At 48.4% G+C, this 18,725-nt stretch overlaps 1 protein-coding gene across 2 annotated transcripts in view; it reads left to right on the forward strand.

Moving 5' to 3' along the window:
* arsib (arylsulfatase family, member Ib) overlaps positions 1-18,725 on the forward strand; it is a 68,159-nt gene that overhangs the window by 12,288 nt on the left and 37,146 nt on the right. Inside the window, exon 4 of one of the 2 annotated variants that reach the window (XR_009655708.1) lies at positions 5,991-6,048. The exons of the other annotated variant lie outside the window; for it this stretch is intronic. The gene's annotated coding sequence lies outside the window, so the exon portion shown is untranslated. Of the gene's footprint in view, positions 1-5,990; positions 6,049-18,725 lie in introns of those variants that run through there. 2 annotated transcript variants of the gene reach the window in all.

Genomic DNA, 18,725 nt, shown 5'->3' on the forward strand with positions numbered 1-18,725 from the left:
GGGGCAGTAGTGTGGCTGATGTGACTGACGGTGGGGAGGGGGGCAGTAGTGTGGCTGATGTGACTGACGGTGGGGAGGGGGGCAGTAGTGTGGCTGATGTGACTGACGGTGGGGAGGGGGGCAGTAGTGTGGCTGATGTGACTGACGGTGGGGAGGGGGGGCAGTAGTGTGGCTGATGTGACTGACGGTGGGGAGGGGGGCAGTAGTGTGGCTGATGTGACTGACGGTGGGGAGGGGGGCAGTAGTGTGGCTGATGTGACTGACGGTGGGGAGGGGGGCAGTAGTGTGGCTGATGTGACTGACGGTGGGGAGGGGGGCAGTAGTGTGGCTGATGTGGCTGACGGTGGGGAGGGGGGCAGTAGTGTGGCTGACGGTGGGGAGGGGGGCAGTAGTGTGGCTGACGGTGGGGAGGGGGGCAGTAGTGTGGCTGACGGTGGGGAGGGGGGCAGTAGTGTGGCTGACGGTGGGGAGGGGGGCAGTAGTGTGGCTGACGGTGGGGAGGGGGGCAGTAGTGTGGCTGACGGTGGGGAGGGGGGCAGTAGTGTGGCTGACGGTGGGGAGGGGGGCAGTAGTGTGGCTGACGGTGGGGAGGGGGGCAGTAGTGTGGCTGACGGTGGGGAGGGGGGCAGTAGTGTGGCTGACGGTGGGGAGGGGGGCAGTAGTGTGGCTGACGGTGGGGAGGGGGGCAGTAGTGTGGCTGACGGTGGGGAGGGGGGCAGTAGTGTGGCTGACGGTGGGGAGGGGGGCAGTAGTGTGGCTGACGGTGGGGAGGGGGGCAGTAGTGTGGCTGACGGTGGGGAGGGGGGCAGTAGTGTGGCTGACGGTGGGGAGGGGGGCAGTAGTGTGGCTGACGGTGGGGAGGGGGGCAGTAGAGTGGCTGACGGTGGGGAGGGGGGCAGTAGTGTGGCTGACGGTGGGGAGGGGGGCAGTAGTGTGGCTGACGGTGGGGAGGGGGGCAGTAGTGTGGCTGACGGTGGGGAGGGGGGCAGTAGTGTGGCTGACGGTGGGGAGGGGGGCAGTAGTGTGGCTGACGGTGGGGAGGGGGGCAGTAGTGTGGCTGACGGTGGGGAGGGGGGCAGTAGTGTGGCTGACGGTGGGGAGGGGGGCAGTAGAGTGGCTGACGGTGGGGAGGGGGGCAGTAGTGTGGCTGACGGTGGGGAGGGGGGCAGTAGTGTGGCTGACGGTGGGGAGGGGGGCAGTAGTGTGGCTGACGGTGGGGAGGGGGGCAGTAGTGTGGCTGACGGTGGGGAGGGGGGCAGTAGTGTGGCTGACGGTGGGGAGGGGGGCAGTAGTGTGGCTGACGGTGGGGAGGGGGGCAGTAGTGTGGCTGACGGTGGGGAGGGGGGCAGTAGTGTGGCTGACGGTGGGGAGGGGGGCAGTAGTGTGGCTGACGGTGGGGAGGGGGGCAGTAGTGTGGCTGACGGTGGGGAGGGGGGCAGTAGTGTGGCTGACGGTGGGGAGGGGGGCAGTAGTGTGGCTGACGGTGGGGAGGGGGGCAGTAGTGTGGCTGACGGTGGGGAGGGGGGCAGTAGTGTGGCTGACGGTGGGGAGGGGGGCAGTAGTGTGGCTGACGGTGGGGAGGGGGGCAGTAGTGTGGCTGATGTGACTGACGGTGGGGAGGGGGGCAGTAGAGTGGCTTACGTCATCTGAATCTGCTCCGCCTGCTCTAGTTGAGTCCAGATGCTCCACGCCTGGAGCTATGGATGCCGGTGGCAGTGTTTCAGCGGAGTTGTTGGAAGCTGAACAGAGCGGAGTGTGGTATCTGGAGATCTCAGCAGGATACGGAGTGTCCGGTTTTACACGAGGCTGATTTATTAAATGTTAGACCCGACAGTGAGGCAGAAGAGGTGATGAAGTGGATGGTTGCTATGGTAACAGTGTGACTGATATGGAGTGTAACTCTGATGCTGATTGCGCCTCTGTAGCAGACAGCATTTCGCAACTTTATTTGTTCGAAGAGATCCGTAGATTTCTGGACGAGACTTTCTATAAAAAAGTGAACATTAAAGATTATTTCCCTGATGTTGAAAAGTTTAAGTCAGTTGCTACTCTTCCAGGAGCTGTGGACACAGATTTACTCGATGAAAAGAAGCAGTTTTGTTTAAAGAAACGTCACTGATCTGAGGAAAGGTTTAAAAGAATCTAAAAGTAGAATGGTTAAGAAAATGAAGCCCATAAAGCAAGTGTTCAATGCATGGGTGTCGCCACCATTGAATGTGAAGGGGGCGTGTCCCCCTCACATTTCATAATTCTTCGTTTGGACCCGCCCACATTTAACATAAAATATGAGTTCACCCAGCGCCGTTTCTATTGCTTCGTGAAAGAATCCATTCCACTTGATCGATAAGAGAATACACTCAGGGTTTTCTGGGCGTTACCGACAACAACTCACCGCACGCGAGTGAATCTCAGCGCGAGCACAGACATGTTGGTGCAGCTGCTCGAGAGTGGAGGAGGTGACGTCATCCCCATTGCCACCTCACAATGTCTAGCTTTTGCTAAAACCTTTATTCTTTTGTTATCTGCCCTCAAAATTAACCCTAGGCCATGTTAAATTAATATTCAACTAAACAATGAAATAAGCTTGTTCGGACCCCCTTGAAAATGAGATGCCACATCTCAAGGGGTTATCCTCAAAATAAATAAATAAAATAAAAAAAAATAAGCTTCGCCTAATGGGGTATTCTTGGTTGATGATGAATTGTTTGCAGTATTTGCTCCTCCCCAGACACAATGGACATAAGGACATTCTTTACAAAGAAGTGGAAAGTCAGTCAGAATTTCCCCACAGGACAAGGTTTCTTTTGAATGAATGAATTTATTTATTTATTTTCGAACATGTTTAAAAATGTATGTAACTATTTGTACATACAAAAGAAAGAAAATGAGAAAGTGACAAAAAAAGAATAAATAAAATAACATAAAGAGCTAAGACATTACAATACACTGCACATTGTTTGAAAAAGGAGTGGGAAGAAGTACAACACTTTTTTTTTTTTTTTTTTTTTTTAATTTCACACGCCTTTTTAACTACCCCGAAATCCAAACTACATCAATACACCCATAAAAATATATACCATATATACACTTCATGAATATCTATATAAATATATAATTACAAAAATAAATATATACTACATAGCATATATATATATATATATATATATATATATGTATGTGCTGTCAAGCGATTAAAATATTTAATCGCGATTAATGTCGCGACTGTCATAGTTAACTCGCGATTAATCGCAATTTAATCGCACATTTTTCATCTCATCTCATTATCTCTAGCCGCTTTATCCTTCTACAGGGTCGCAAGCATGCTGGATTCTGCAGGGTCGCAAGCATGCAGGCGGGGTTCACCCTGGACAAGTCGCCAGGTCATCACAGGGCTGACACATAGACACAGACAACCATTCACACTCACATTCACACCTACGCTCAATTTAGAGTCACCAGTTAACCTAACCTGCATGTCTTTGGACTGTGGGGGAAACCGGAGCACCCGGAGGAAACCCACGCGGACACGGAGAGAACATGCAAACTCCACACAGAAAGGCCCTCGCCGGCCACGGGGCTCGAACCCGGACCTTCTTGCTGTGAGGCGACAGCGCTAACCACTACACCACCGTGCCACCCCTTGCACATTTTTGTCACATGAAAAACCATTGTAATTCTTTTATCAGCATAAAAAAGTGAATGGGCTTGCTTTGTACCAATGTTTTTTTTTTTTTTTATTGCAGAGCATAACACGTCTTGTCACAGCCACTGACATCCATAACTTCCATATTAGATGAGAAAACCAAGGGATGAAAAATAAAGTGCATATCACTGTGAAAATAAAAAGTTTTATTTTACTCTTCATTAGTTTCTTTTGAAGAGACGTATTTGCCATAAAAGAAGATAAAAACAGATAACAAAAATAAAAACATTCATCATACGTTCAAAGACGTTCATCATAGTGTGGCACTGTATTCTCTAATTCTCACTGCTTATAACTCTACACCCCCCCGGTGGAGATGAGCTGGGAAACTGAAGACTGAAGGAACAGTATTGAAAAGTATTTTTCCAGTCTCACCTGTGAAAGGTAATCCCATGTGATCTTGTTTGGACGGTAAACCTGTTGGTACAGTTAAACGCAGCACATCAACGAGGCATCTTTATTCTCGGCTACTGTCTAGACGCTATACCAGAGACGGGTGAAGAACCTCCACTTTGCCCCATCCAATATGGTGGCGAGGATGTTTATATGTCTGTGCCTTTCTCCATCACTCACACGTACTCTTATTGAAGCAGCGCGCGACAAGCCTCAACAGGAACTACGGGTGACTCGCAGGGCCAAATTAGAATTTGCATTAACGGCACTATTTTTTAAAATCGCGTTAAATTGAGATCGCGTTAACGCGTTATTATCGCGTTAACTTTGACAGCACTAATATATATATATATATATATATATACACACGTGTATATACACATATACATACATATACATACACTTCATAAATATCCATATAAATATTTAATTACAAAATTAAATATATACTACATTCCATATATACACTTCATAAATATCTATATAAATATAGAATTACAAAAATATATATATACTATATACCATATATACACTTCATAAATATCTATATAAATATACAATTACAAAAATAAATATCTACTACATACCTATCCCTGTAAATATGAAGATTTTTTGTCCCAATGGAAATGTTAGTGCAGTTAGCTGGCTAGTCAATGTTAGGAGATGTATCAGCTAGCTTAATGTTAGCTATCATTTAATTCAAACCCAGTAGGCCTGCCTTACTGTAATGCCAAGAATGAGGTCAAGTCTGCGCTGATGATATTTACTGATTCCCTGTTGTGATTTGAAGAACTTGTTTTGTCTGGTCTTTGGCAGTTTTCTGGAACGTAAGATGGGAAATCAGTGTATGGGGAAGGAATAGTAGAGAGGAAAGCGATGGAGAGAGACGGATGTTATTCCAGGTGGATTGTGAAGGAAAGGGGGATAAAAGTTATGAAGTGGTAGAAATTGTAGTGGCACCAGTGTAAGGAGTTATATCTATAAATCTATTTGTTATACTAATCTGTAAATGTTACTGTAGTATCACCATTGAATGTAGGCTGACAAAACTGCACTTGTTCATTGTGTGAAGTTCTCTTTTATGTCATCGTTGCTTGACACAGTGTGATTGTGTGTTATGAAGACTGCATGATGCCATGTCATTTTTGTTACGAGTATCACTAAATCGGAAAAAAGTAAAATGCACCCACTAAAGTCACTGTTGGTGGTGAACAAAATTGCACCTGTTCATTGTGTGAAGTTATTTTTTATGTCTCACCGTTGCTTGACGCAGTGTGATTTTGTGTTATGAAGTTTGCATGATGCCATGTCATGCCTGTTCATTGTGTGAAATTATGAATATTCTTATTTTTAAACAGACAGTTGAGTGTCACTATTGCTTGGCCCAGTGGCATGTTGTGTTACATCTAAAACTAAATAAAAAAGAAAACACAAAATAAAAAGTAAAATGCACCCATAAAGTCATTGTTGGTGATAAATTGTGTCACATTCATCTCATTATCTTCGGCAGAGCAGTGGGTTTAAAAACAGGCTGATGAATATATGGACTTGTTGAATGAGGACTTATTGTTGAGTTTCTAAAATAGTCATTGAATTAAGTGACTTTTGTAGGTAAAATTAGCTGTTTAACAACCTGTTAAAAGTACATCAGAATGCCGGAAATGGCATCTAATTAATTAAAAATTTTCGGGGGAGCACCCCCCCCCCAGTGTGTCTCCCCCACATTAAAAATACTTCTGACGCCCCTGGTTCAATGGTTGCACAACACCGGGTGTTTCATCTCTGCTGGTTCTTTCTGTCTGATTCTTTACTGCTCTGTCTCTCATTTTCCTACAAGCAGGATTTAAGAGAATTGTCTCTGCTTTCAGTTTCCGTAATAAGATCTTTTTTATAGGAGCGGGTTATCAGCCCTCAGCCCAACCCCCAACCTGGAGGACCAGGGGATCATTCTTCGTCTGGTTCCTACCCGTCGACCTGTTCGGCATGGGTGACCCTATTAGGAGTATTAAACTCCAGCCGACATAGCTCTAAGGGTCACTGGAACACACAAGCCACATCACCACTACAAGGTGATGATCCCAGCGATGTGGATTTAAGAGAAGCTTCTTTAAATATAAATGGGGGAAGAGATGCACAGAACAGAGTTTTATTAACTGAAGTAATCAGTCAAAAAAGATTAGATGTTATTTTACTCCAGGAAACACACAGTGATGATTTAGATGAAGTGGATTGGGGTCTATGGTGGTGGTGGTGGTGGGGGTAGTATGTTCTTAGCCACAGGATGAGTTTTAGTACAGGGGTCGCTATTTTATTTTATCATCTCATTATCTGTAGCCGCTTTATCCTGTTCTACAGGGTCGCAGGCAAGCTGGATCCTATCCCAGCTGACTACGGGCGAAAGGCGGGGTTCACCCTGGACAAGTCGCCAGGTCATCACAGGGCTGACACATAGACACAGACAACCATTCACACTCACATTCACACCTACGCTCAATTTAGAGTCACCAGTTAACCTAACCTGCATGTCTTTGGACTGTGGGGGAAACCGGAGCACCCGGAGGAAACCCACGCGGACACGGGGAGAACATGCAAACTCCACACAGAAAGGCCCTCGCCGGCCACGGGGCTCGAACCCGGACCTTCTTGCTGTGAGGCGACAGCGCTAACCACTACACCACCGTGCCGCCCCTGGACAGATCAATGTTTGATAATTTATTTTTAATGCAATATGTTTTTGATGTCTGTAAATTATATAATGTTAATGTTGGTATTATATTCATTGACCAGGAAAAGGCTTTTTATCGTGTAGATCATGGGTTTCTTCTCTCTACACTGCAGGCTTTTGGAATTGGGGGGAGTTTTTTATCCTGGGTAAAACTGCTCTACAATCAGGCTTGCTGTTTAGTGAAGGTGGGGGGAGGGTTGAGCCCCTGTGCCAGTTTGGAGAGGGATCAGACAGGGCTGCCCCATCTCAGGCCAGCTCTACAGCATTGCTTTTGAACCTCTTCTGTGTTGGCTGAGGAGCAGGTTACAGGGTTTATGTCTCCCAGAGCTGGCTCAGAGCCGCTCTGTAGCTGTATCAGCTTATGCAGATAATGTCGTTTTTATCCAAGATCAGAGAGATACCCAGGAACTTAAAGAAAGCCTGGCAGTGTCTGAAAAAGCTTCCTCCACCAAAATAAATTCGGATAAATGTGAAGCCTGTCTGATAGGCCAGTAGGGCATAAGAGACATCCCTGATCTTCCTGGGAACCTAAGGTGGGGAAAAAGAGGCATCAAAGTTCTAGGAGTGTACCGAGGGTGTGAGGACTTCCAAAAGCAGAACTGGGAGGGAGTGCTGGAGAAAGTGGATGCCAGGTTGTCTCAATGGAAATGGTTGCTTCCCCAGCTGTCCTACAGGGGAAGAGTTCTGATAGCTAATAACCTGGTCGCCTCTTCTCTTTGGCATAGCCTGATTGTCTTAGTGCCACCACCAGGCCTCGTGAAGGATGTGCAGCGGCTGTTGGTGAACAACTTCTGGTTGGGTCAACATTGGCTGAAGGCACCAATTCTCTATCTCCCTGTAGCAGTGGGAGGACACAGGCTCATGGACATCCTCTCAAGAATCATTGCTTTCAGACTGCAGATGGCACGGAGGCTACTATACAGCTCTGGCTATTGCTGGCTGACTTCTGCTCAGCTGCTTCTGAGGAAGGCTGGCTGGCTGGGACTGGACAAACAGCTGTTTCTCTTAAGATACTCTGAAGTGGACCTAACTGGAATAACACCTTTCTACAACTCAGTGCTTGAAGCATGGAGGGCGTTCAAGTTCACAAGGACCACTGACCCCAGACCTGGAACAGGGATCTTTGAGGAGCCACTGTTCCACAATGACCTCTTTACATCCACCACACTTTCCTCTACATCATTAAGAGCCCAGTTTGTTGAGGCTGGTGTTGTTAAACTTGGCCACTTCCTTTTAAGATGGCGGCACACATGGTTACAGCAGCTTACGGCTCTCCTTTTCAGTGCTCTTTTTTGTTGTTATTGTATTTTTTTCTTGCTTGTTTGTACACCATCGGTTCTGCGAACATCCAGTACACCGGCCAGACACTTTTGGACATCGGTGACCAATACCAGATATCTGTTTTGAGCAATTTTCACTACACACATAAAATCCCAGACGACATAGCGAGACCGCCGGGCTCTCTGTGGATTGTTATCGGGTCTAGGAGGCGGTGCAGATGGAGGAGGGAGAGGAAGCAGAAGCTGGGTCGCAGGTCCGGCATTATGCTAAGGCTAAGAAAACAACCACACAAGCCACCTCTACCGAGCCTGCATTAAATTAGATTAGATTAGATTAGATTAGATTAAATTAGATTAGATAAAACTTTATTGATCCCTTTGGGAGGGTTCCCTCAGGGAAATTAAGATTCCAGCAGCATCATTACAGATAAACAGAGAAAAGAAATAGAGAAAAACTTCTAGATAAATTAAAATAAATTAAGTATTTACATATACAAATATAAAAGAATAAGATATGGGGAAGAGAGGAAGGGGGGAGAAGTGGGGTTAGGGTAAGTGTGTGTGTGGGAAAGCAGGAAAGATATTGCACTTTATATTGCACATTATATTGCACATTGTCCGGTATTGCTTATTGTCAGGCTAGGCTACTGCTCCTTCCCATCCTCTGTCCTCCTGTTACCCCTCCTCCCCCCAGAGAGGAGTTGTACAGTCTGATGGCGTGAGCGACAAAGGAGTTTTTGAGTCTGTTCGTCCTGCACTTGGGAAGGAGCATTCTGTCACTGAACAGGCTCCTCTGGTTGCTGATGACGGTGTGCAGAGGGTGACTGGCATCGTCCATGATGTTCAATAGTTTGTCCATAGACCTCTTCTCTGCCACCGTCACCAGAGAGTCCAGCTTCATGCCGACCACAGAGCCGGCCCGCCTGATCAGTTTGTCCAGTCTGGATGTGTCCTTCTTGGATGTGCTGCCCCCCCCCAGCACACCACGGTGTAAAACAGGACACTGGCAACCACAGACTGATAGAACATCCACAGGAGTTTCCTGCAGATGTTAAAGGACTGCAGCCTCCTAAGGAAGTATAGCCTGCTCTGTCCCTTCCTGTATAAGTGCATCTCTCCAACGCCAGATCCCTGGTGCATAAAATGGACGACTTGGAATTACAACTTGCTGGAAATCGCTATGTTTGTGACTGCTGTATTTTGATTATCACCGAAACCTGGCTTCACCCGGGAATTCCCGATGCTAGTTTGCAGCTAGCAGGTCACACTCTGCTCCGCTGGGACAGGACTGAGGACTCCGGTAAGAGCAGAGGAGGGGGGCTCTATATTTACGTGCATGATAACTGGTGTAACAATGGAACAATTATAGACAAACACTGTTCCCCAGACCTTGAGTACATGTCTGTAAGATGCCGGCCTTTTTTTCTACCGAGAGAGCTAACTGTAGTGATTGTCACGGCTGTGTATATTCCACCTGATGCCAGTGTAAACACAATGCTTTCTCTCCTGCTGAACACCATAAACGAACAGCAGCGAGCCCACCCTGATGGTGTTCACATAATTGCGGGAGATTTTAATAAGGCCAACTTGAAGATTGTACTGCCGAAGTTCTATCAACATGTCAAGTGTTCTACTAGAGGGGAGAACACTCTGGATCATGTTTACTCCAACATCAGGCATGCGTACAGAGCCATACCCCTCCCCCACCTCGGCCAATCAGACCATCTTTCCTTCCTGCTCTCCCCAGCCTACACCCCCCTCAGATGCAGTGCCAGGCCCACTATTAGGAATGTTACAACCTGGCCTGACAATGCACTCTCCAAACTACAGGACTGCTTCAATCAGACAGACTGGGTCCTATTTGAACACCAGGAGCTGGAGATATTCACAGGAACGGTACTGGACTATATCAAGTTCTGCATCGGGAATGTGACAGTGGACAAAAACATCCGGGTTTTCCCAAACCAGAAACCCTGGATGACCAGCCAGGTTTGCTCACTCCTCAGGGCCCATGACGCTGCCTTCAGGTCCGGTGACAGAGCTCTGTACAGAGCTGCTTGAGCTGATCTGAAAAGAGGAATTAAAAAAGCCAAGGTGGACCATACGATAAGTATAGAGTCCCACCTGTCCAGCAACAACACACAGGAGGTGTGGCGGGGTATACAAGACATCACAAACTTTAGAGGCTGTGATGCGTCAACAGGAGACCTGAGTGCGCCGCTGGCAGAGGCAAGGCAAGTTTATTTATATAGCACATTTCATACACAAGGGCGGCACGGTGGTGTAGTGGTTAGCGCTGTCGCCTCACAGCAAGAAGGTCCTGGGTTCGAGCCCCGGGGCCGGCGAAAGTTTGTGATGCCGGCGAGGGCCTTTCTGTGTGGAGTTTGCATGTTCTCCCCGTGTCCGCGTGGGTTTCCTCCGGGTGCTCCGGTTTCCCCCACAGTCCAAAGACGTGCAGGTTAGGTTAACTGGTGACTCTAAATTGAGCGTAGGTGTGAATGTGAGTGTGAATGGTTGTCTGTGTCTATGTGTCAGCCCTGTGATGACCTGGCGACTTGTCCAGGGTGAACCCCGCCTTTCGCCCGTAGTCAGCTGGGATAGGCTCCAGCTTGCCTGCGACCCTGTAGAACAGGATAAAGCGGCTACAGATAATGAGATGAGAATGAGATGAGATTTCATACACAATGGCAGTTCAATGTGCTTTACAGAAATAAAAACAAAAACAGTAAACAATAGAGAAATAAAATTACATAAAATAATTTTATTTTTATTCTAAAACAATTAATTAAAAGAATTTAAAAAATTAAAAGAAAATAATAAGAATTAAACAATAGTAGAAATAAAATAATAAAATGAAGTAGTAGTTCGAATAGGAGGAGAAAAAAAAGCAGCAGAATGAAATAGAATAAAGTTAAAGTTAAAGTAAATTTAAAACATGCAGAGAAAGTAAAGATTATAAAAAATGTAAAAATATTAATTATTTAACAGAAAGCATCTGAGAACAGCTTGGTCTTTAGTCTAGATTTGAAGCTGCCAACAGCAGGAGCATTTTTAATGTCCTCTGGCAGTTGGTTCCATAGCTGTACTGCATAGTAGCTAAAAGCTGCTTCATCACACTTTGTTTTAACAACTGGTTTTAATAGTAAATTTTGCTGCTGCGATCTGGTAGATCTGATTGGGTTCGGCCGCTGCAACATATCAGAGAGGTCATTGGGCCCTGGACCATTTAGAGATTTGTACACCAGCAGCAATGCTTTAAAGTCAATTCTGTAGCTTACTGGAAGCCAGTGAAGGGACCTTAGAATTGGAGTAATGTGCTCTGTTCTTTTTGTTCGTGTGAGAACCCTAGCCGCTGCATTTTGAACCAGCTGAAGTCGTTTGATGGTCTTTTTTGGCAGGCCTGTGAAAAGGCCATTGCAGTAATCAACCCTACTAGAGATGAAGGCATGGATAAGTTTTTCCAGATCATTTTTTGACATAAGTCCTCTTAGTTTGGAAATGTTTTTTAGGTGATAAAATGCCGTTTTAGTGATTGCTTTCATGTGACTGTCAAAGTTTAGCTCGCTGTCAATGAAAACACCAAGATTTTTAACCATTTCTTTAGTTTTAATCCCTTTTGTCTCAAGAATAGTGGTAATCCTGAGTCTTTCATCTTTTTTTCCAAATAGAATTACTTCTGTTTTATCTGTGTTCAGCTGAAGAAAATTTTGTGACATCCAGCTGTTGATTTGATCGATACACTGGTAGAGACATTCAAGGGGGGCATAATCATTAGGTGATAGAGCAAAATAAATTTGGGTGTCGTCTGCATAGCAGTGATACAAAATTGAATTTTTATTGATAATTTGCCCAAGTGGGAGCATATAAAGGTTAAAAAGTAATGGTCCAAGAATCGACCCCTGGGGGACACCACAGGTCAAGGACATTGACGTTGAGGAACAATTTCCCAGGGTAACAAAGAAGCTTCTATCTTTTAAGTATGAATTTAACCAATTGATAACTTTACCAGTCAACCCAACCCAGTGTTCAAGTCGATATAGCAGTATGTTGTGATCAACAGTATCAAAAGCTGCACTGAGGTCCAGTAATACCAGGACCGATGTTTTGCCTGCATCAGTATTAAGACGTATGTCATTTATAACTTTAATCAGCACTGTTTCAGTGCTATGATTGGCATGAAATCCTGAATGAAAATTATCAAAACGGCTGTTTGATATCAAGAAGGCAGTTAATTGATTGAAGACAAAGGAGCTAAATTGCTTCTTTGCTTGCTTTAAAACATCCCAGCAGCACTCATCTGCTCCTGCCCCCACCCCTACCCGATTCCTGCACCACTCCATTCACTGTACAGGAGCACGATGTCAGACGGATGCTCCTGGCAGTGACCCCCAAGAAAGCTACCAGCCCAGATGGTGTACCTGGCAAGGTGCTTAGAGCGTGCGCCCATCAGCTCGCCCTCACCTTCACCAGGATCTTCAACCTCTCCCTGGCTCAGGCAGTCATCCTGCCCTGCCTAAAATCAGCAACAATAATCCCAGTGCCGAAGAAGTCTCCCGTCACCAGCTTGAATGATTACCGTCCTGTGGCCCTCACCCTGGTGATCATGAAGTGCTTCGAGAGACTAGTTCTTCAGCACATCAAGGACCACCTCCCCCCAGACTTTGACCCCCACCAGTTTGCATATCATGCGAACAAATCCACAGAGGACGCCATTGCCGTAGCTCTCCACTCTGCACTGAACCACCTGGAGCAGCGCCAGAGCTACGTCCGGATGCTCTTTGTGGATTACAGTTCAGCCTTTAACACAATAAACACAGACATTATCATCAGAAAACTGGACACTCTCGGCCTCCCCCATCTCACATGTGCCTGGATAAAGGACTTTCTCACCAACTGGCCCCAGACTGTGAGACTTGGCCCCCACTTCTCCTCCACCCGTATGCTGAGCACTGGCTCTCCAGAGGGCTGTGTGCTGAGCCCCCTCCTGTACTGCCTCTACACCCATGACTGCAGTTCAACCCACAACAACAACCTCATTGTCAAGTTTGCTGACACCACCATGGTCGGACTCATCTTGAAGGGAGACGAGGCAGCCTACAGAGAGGAGGTCCTGAAGTTGGCAGCCTGGTGTTCGGAGAATAACTTTGTTCTGAACACCAAGAAAACCAAAGAGATCATCGTTGACTTCAGGAAGCACAGCACTGACCTAGCCTCCCTTTATATCAACGGCGAGTGTGTGGGGAGGGTCCACACCTTCTGGTTTCTCTGCGTTCTCATCTCCGCTGACATATCCTGGACAGAGAACATCATGGCAGTCATCAAGAAGGCTCAGCAGTGGTTACACTTCCTGAGAGTCCTCAGGAAGTACAACCTAGACTCCAACCTGCTGCTGACCTTCTAACGCTCATCCATTGAGAGACTGCTGACGTACTGTATCACAGTAAGGTACGGCAACTGCACTGCTGCAGACAGGGAGAGGCTCCAGAGAGTAGTAAAGGCAGCACAGAAGATCATAGGCTGCCCTCTCCCCTCCCTGATGGACAGTTACAGGAACATTATCAAGGACAGCTCCCACCATGGCTTTGATCTGTTTGACCTGCTGCCCTCAGGGAGGCGCTGGAGGTGCATCAAGACAAAAACAGATAGATTCAAAAACAGCTTCTTTCCAAAAGCCATAACCACCCTGAACTCGAATATGCACTGACTTTACAGTCTAACTCACACTGTGCAATACACGGACTCTCCCTGTGAGAGAACTGAAGCGCTGGAGAGAGAGAGAACTGAAGCGCTGGAGAGAGAGAACTGAAGCGCTGGAGAAAGAGAGAACTGAAGTGCTGGAGAGAGAGAACTGAAGCGCTGGAGAGAGAGAACTGAAGCGCTGGAGAGAGAGAGAACAAGCGCTGGAGAGAGAGAGAACTGAAGCGCTGGAGAAAGAGAGAACTGAAGTGCTGGAGAGAGAGAACTGAAGCGCTGGAGAAAGAGAGAACTGAAGTGCTGGAGAGAGAGAACTGAAATGCTGGAGAGAGAGAGAACTGAAGTGCTGGAGAGAGAGAACTGAAGCGCTGGAGAGAGAGAACTGAAGCGCTGGAGAGAGAGAGAACTGAAGCGCTGGAGAGAGAGAACTGAAGCGCTGGAGAGAGAGAGAACTGAAGCGCGGGAGAGAGAGAACTGAAGCGCTGGAGAGAGAGAGAACTGAAGTGCTGGAGAGAGAGAACTGAAGCGCTGGAGAGAGAGAACTGAAGCGCTGGAGAGAGAGAGAACTGAAGCGCTGGAGAGAGAGAACTGAAGCGCTGGAGAGAGAGAACTGAAGCGCTGGAGAGAGAGAGAACTGAAGCGCTGGAGAGAGAGAACTGAAGCGCTGGAGAGAGAGAACTGAAGTGCTGGAGAGAGAGAACTGAAGCGCTGGAGAGAGAGAGAATTGAAGTGCTGGAGAGAGAGAACTGAAGCGCTGGAGAGAGAGAGAATTGAAGCGCTGGAGAGAGAGAACTGAAGCGCTGGAGAGAGAGAGAACTGAAGCGCTGGAGAGAGAGAACTGAAGCGCTAGAGAGAGAGAGAACTGAAGCGCTGGAGAGAGAGAACTGAAGCGCTGGAGAGAGAGAGAACTGAAGTGCTGGAGAGAGAGAGAGAACAAGCGCTGGAGAGAGAGAACTGAAGCGCTAGAGAGAGAGAGAACTGAAGCGCTGGAGAGAGAGAACTGAAGCGCTGGAGAGAGAGAGAACTGAAGCGCTGGAGAGAGAGAACTGAAGTGCTGGAGAGAGAGAGAATTGAAGTGCTGGAGAGAGAGAACTGAAGCGCTGGAGAGAGAGAACTGAAGCGTTGGAGAGAGAGAGAACTGAAGCGCTAGAGAGAGAGAGAGAACAAGCGCTGGAGAGAGAGAGAACTGAAGTGCTGGAGAGAGAGAACTGAAGCGTTGGAGAGAGAGAGAACTGAAGCGCTAGAGAGAGAGAGAGAGAACAAGCGCTGGAGAGAGAGAGAACTGAAGCACTGGAGAGAGAGAACTGAAGCACTGGAGAGGGAGAACTGAAGCGCTGGAGAGAGAGAGAAATGAAGCGCTGGAGAGAGAGAACTGAAGCGCTGGAGAGAGAGAACTGAAGCGCTGCAGAGAGAGAACTGAAGTGCTGGAGAGAGAGAACTGAAGCACTGGAGAGGGAGAACTGAAGCGCTGGAGAGAGAGAGAACTGAAGCGCTGGAGAGAGAGAACTGAAGCGCTGCAGAGAGAGAACTGAAGCGCTGGAGAGAGAGAACTGAAGCACTGGAGAGGGAGAACTGAAGCGCTGGAGAGAGAGAGAACTGAAGCGCTGGAGAGAGAGAAATGAAGCGCTGCAGAGAGAGAACTGAAGCGCTGGAGAGAGAGAACTGAAGCACTGGAGAGGGAGAACTGAAGCGCTGGAGAGAGAGAGAACTGAAGCGCTGGAGAGAGAGAAATGAAGCGCTGCAGAGAGAGAACTGAAGTGCTGGAGAGAGAGAACTGAAGCGCTGGAGAGAGAGAACTGAAGCGCTGGAGAGAGAGAACTGAAGCGCTGGAGAGAGAGAGAACTGAAGTGCTGGAGAGAGAGAACTGAAGCGCTGGAGAGGGAGAACTGAAGCGCTGGAGAGAGAGAACTGAAGCGCTGGAGAGAGAGAGAACTGAAGTGCTGGAGAGAGAGAACTGAAGCGCTGGAGAGAGAGAACTGAAGCGCTGGAGAGAGAGAGAACTGAAGCGCTGGAGAGAGAGAGAACAAGCGCTGGAGAGAGAGAGAACTGAAGCACTGGAGAAAGAGAGAAATGAAGCGCTGCAGAGAGAGAACTGAAGCGCTGGAGAGAGAGAACTGAAGCGCTGGAGAGAGAGAACTGAAGCGCTGGAGAGAGAGAACTGAAGCGCTGGAGAGGGAGAGAACTGAAGCGCTGGAGAGAGAGAGAACTGAAGCGCTGGAGAGAGAGAGAACTGAAGCGCTGGAGAGAGAGAGAACTGAAGCGCTGGAGAGGGAGAGAACTGAAGCGCTGGAGAGAGAGAGAACTGAAGCGCTGGAGAGAGAGAGAACTGAAGCGCTGGAGAGAGAGAGAACTGAAGCGCTGGAGAGGGAGAGAACTGAAGCGCTGGAGAGAGAGAACTGAAGCGCTGGAGAGGGAGAGAACTGAAGCGCTGGAGAGAGCGAACTGAAGCGCTGGAGAGAGAGAACTGAAGCGCTGGAGAGAGAGAGAACTGAAGTGCTGGAGAGAGAGAACTGAAGCGCTGGAGAGAGAACTGAAGCGCTGGAGAGAGAGAACTGAAGCACTGGAGAGAGAGAGAACTGAAGCGCTGGAGAGAGAGAACTGAAGCGCTGGAGAGAGAGAGAACTAGAGCGCTGGAGAGAGAGAGAACAAGCGCTGGAGAGAGAGAGAACTGAAGCGCTGGAGAAAGAGAGAAATGAAGCGCTGCAGAGAGAGAACTGAAGTGCTGGAGAGAGAGAACTGAAGCGCTGGAGAGAGAGAACTGAAGCGCTGGAGAGAGAGAACTGAAGCGCTGGAGAGAGAGAACTGAAGCGCTGGAGAGGGAGAGAACTGAAGCGCTGGAGAGAGAGAGAACTGAAGCGCTGGAGAGAGAGAGAACTGAAGCGCTGGAGAGAGAGAGAACTGAAGCGCTGGAGAGAGAGAGAACTGAAGCGCTGGAGAGGGAGAGAACTGAAGCGCTGGAGAGAGAGAGAACTGAAGCGCTGGAGAGAGAGAACTGAAGCGCTGGAGAGGGAGAGAACTGAAGCGCTGGAGAGGGAGAGAACTGAAGCGCTGGAGAGAGCGAACTGAAGCGCTGGAGAGAGAGAACTGAAGCGCTGGAGAGAGAACTGAAGCGCTGGAGAGAGAGAACTGAAGCACTGGAGAGAGAGAGAACTGAAGCGCTGGAGAGAGAGAACTGAAGCGCTGGAGAGAGAGAACTGAAGCGCTGGAGAGAGAGAGAGAACTGAAGCGCTGGAGAGAGAGAACTGAAGCGCTGCAGAGAGAGAACTGAAGCGCTGGAGAGGGAGAGAACTGAAGCGCTGGAGAGAGAGAGAGAACTGAAGCGTTGGAGAGAGAGAACTGAAGCGCTGGAGAGAGAGAGAACTGAAGCGCTGGAGAGAGAGAGAACTGAAGCGTTGGAGAGAGAGAGAACTGAAGCGCTGGAGAGAGAGAACTGAAGCGCTGGAGAGAGAGAACTGAAGCGCTGGAGAGAGAGAACTGAAGCGTTGGAGAGAGAGAACTGAAGCGCTGGAGAGAGAGAACTGAAGCGTTGGAGAGAGAGAGAACTGAAGCGCTAGAGAGAGAGAGAGAACAAGCGCTGGAGAGAGAGAGAACTGAAGTGCTGGAGAGAGAGAACTGAAGCGCTGGAGAGGGAGAGAACTGAAGCGTTGGAGAGACAGAGAACTGAAGCGCTGGAGAGAGAGAACTGAAGCGCTGGAGAGGGAGAGAACTGAAGCGCTAGAGAGAGAGAGAGAACAAGCGCTGGAGAGAGAGAGAACTGAAGCGCTGGAGAGAGAGAACTGAAGCGCTGGAGAGAGAGAACTGAAGCGTTGGAGAGAGAGAGAACTGAAGCGCTAGAGAGAGAGAGAGAACAAGCGCTGGAGAGAGAGAGAACTGAAGTGCTGGAGAGAGAGAACTGAAGCGCTGGAGAGGGAGAGAACTGAAGCGTTGGAGAGACAGAGAACTGAAGCGCTGGAGAGAGAGAGAACTGAAGCGCTGGAGAGAGAGAACTGAAGCGCTGGAGAGAGAGAGAACTGAAGCGCTGGAGAGAGAGAGAACTGAAGCGCTGGAGAGAGAGAACTGAAGCGCTGGAGAGAGAGAGAACTGAAGCGCTGGAGAGAGAGAGAACTGAAGCGCTGGAAAGAGAGAACTGAAGCGCTGGAGAGAGAGAACTGAAGCGCTGGAGAGAGAGAGAACTGAAGCGTTGGAGAGAGAGAGAACTGAAGTGCTGGAGAGAGAGAACTGAAGCGCTGGAGAGGGAGAGAACTGAAGCGCTGGAGAGAGAGAGAGAGAGAACTGAAGCGCTGGAGAGAGAGAGAACTGATGCGTTGGAGAGAGAGAGAACTGAAGCGCTGGAGAGAGAGAACTGAAGCGCTGGAGAGAGAGAGAACTGAAGCGCTGGAGAGAGAGAGAACTGAAGCGCTGGAGAGAGAGAGAACTGAAGCGCTGGAGAGAGAGAGAACTGAAGCGCTGGAGAGAGAGAGAACTGAAGCGCTGGAGAGAGAGAACTGAAGCGCTGGAGAGAGAGAACTGAAGCGCTGGAGACGGAGAGAACTGAAGCGCTGGAGAGAGAACTGAAGTGCTGGAGAGAGAACTGAAGTGCTGGAGAGAGAGAGAACTGAAGCGCTGGAGAGAGAGAGAACTGAAGTGCTGGAGAGAGAGAGAACTGAAGCGCTGGAGAGAGAGAGAACTGAAGCGCTGGAGAGAGAGAGAACTGAAGCGCTGGAGAGAGAGAGAACTGAAGCGCTGGAGAGAGAGAGAACTGAAGCGCTGGAGAGAGAGAACTGAAGCGCTGGAGAGAGAGAACTGAAGCGCTGGAGACGGAGAGAACTGAAGCGCTGGAGAGAGAACTGAAGTGCTGGAGAGAGAACTGAAGTGCTGGAGAGAGAGAGAACTGAAGCGCTGGAGAGAGAGAGAACTGAAGCGCTGGAGAGAGAGAGAGAACTGAAGTGCT

The sequence above is a fragment of the Neoarius graeffei genome, chromosome 12, assembly GCF_027579695.1.
Source record: "Neoarius graeffei isolate fNeoGra1 chromosome 12, fNeoGra1.pri, whole genome shotgun sequence".
Classification (NCBI taxonomy): domain Eukaryota; kingdom Metazoa; phylum Chordata; class Actinopteri; order Siluriformes; family Ariidae; genus Neoarius; species Neoarius graeffei.